Here is a 1,436-nt window from a genome sequence, read left to right as displayed (position 1 = left end):
CATTATATCTTTGAATATTGTGACCCTCTTTAATCTTTAAAGAGCATGTGGCTGTAATATTTTTTCTGCCTAATACTGTTAATTAGCTTTTCACAAGTTTTTTTACTTATCTTGCAATTAGATTGTAAGCTCCTTTTTTTATTAAATATAATTTATTGTCAAATTGGTTTCCATACAACACCTAGTGCTCATCCCAAGATTGTAAGCTCCTTAAATGCAGATTCCTATATTTTGTTTTCCTTATTTTCCTCATGCATCTAAGTAGTAGATACTCTACATGTCCCAGTTTTGAAAAGTAACATGGTCAATCCAAACATGACCCAACACGTTCATTTAGCGTTCTTTAATGGATTTTGCTAGAACCGCGTTCATACACTTTTTGTATAAACATAGATTTTCTGCCAGCCCAATATATTTTTTTGAGGTTTTTATATAGCAGAATTCATCAGCTTACTCTGTGTCCCAGCCACAAGACTGCAGTTGTTCATCCTGTGGGAACTCAACTTCAATGTCATAAACAAAATGTGAATCATCCTTCCTCTAGTTTTTCTCAGAAAGCTCATATATGGTGCTCTTTCTTTGTTTGTTTTCACATGTTTAGTTATTTTTGAGAGAGAGAGACAGAACACGAGCAGGGGAGGGGCAGAGAGAGAGGGAGACACAGAATCTGAAGCAGGCTCCAGGCTCTGGGCTGTCAGCACAGATGCGGGGCTCACACTCATGAACCACGAGATAATGACCTGAGCCGAAGTCGGATATTTAACCAACGGAGCCACCCAGGCGCCCCATGATTCTCTTTCTTTGGCAAGTCTCTTGCCATCTACTTTGTTCAAGTCTTCCTCAGGATCAAGGGTTGTTTCCCATTGAATTTGTTCCACTTTTTTTTTTTTTTTTTGCCAGACTTTGCCCCCACAAGTGACCTTGAAAAAACGGAATAACTTCTCTAGCTGCCCCAGGGACACTTGTTCCAGGTAACCCTTGTGTCATGGATTATTCTGTAATTGTTCAGCAGTTCTGTTGCAATCTGAACACTTTGAAAAGTTTCAGACTAGCATGACACGTTGGCAACTTTCCCCCTTTATCTCATTCTCATAGAGGAAGATAATAGCTGGAGTCTGGAACCTAATTCCACATCTCTTGGCAATGCACATCCTTCTCACATACACTTCAGGGTAAATCAGAGGAAATCTGATGAAAAGGTGTTAGTCCTTAGTGACTTCCCGCTGGAAGTGGAGAGGGAGACAGGGAACTCCCCGATCCCGCTCACAGGACTGCCCCTGGGAGTCGGGCATACCCAATATATTTCCATAATATTTGCCAGTGTATCATTTAGAGATTCATTTGACGGAAAAGCAAACAAACCCTCCACACTAGCTGAAATACATCTATTTTGATCAAATAAATCATCAGTGTTTATACATTACGACTATTACCGC

The 1,436-nt window shown here is 40.1% G+C and overlaps 1 pseudogene; it reads right to left on the bottom strand.

Annotated features, from left to right (window-relative positions):
- Positions 1-333: 333 nt before the first annotated feature.
- Positions 334-1,151, bottom strand: LOC115502154 (annotated as a pseudogene).
- Between the last annotated feature and the right edge of the window lie 285 nt (positions 1,152-1,436).

Source organism: Lynx canadensis, chromosome E2, assembly GCF_007474595.2.
Source record: "Lynx canadensis isolate LIC74 chromosome E2, mLynCan4.pri.v2, whole genome shotgun sequence".
NCBI classification, from domain to species: Eukaryota; Metazoa; Chordata; class Mammalia; order Carnivora; family Felidae; genus Lynx; species Lynx canadensis.
The sequence above is the reverse complement of the archived record's forward strand: the minus strand, read 5'-3'. Positions and strand labels throughout refer to the sequence as shown.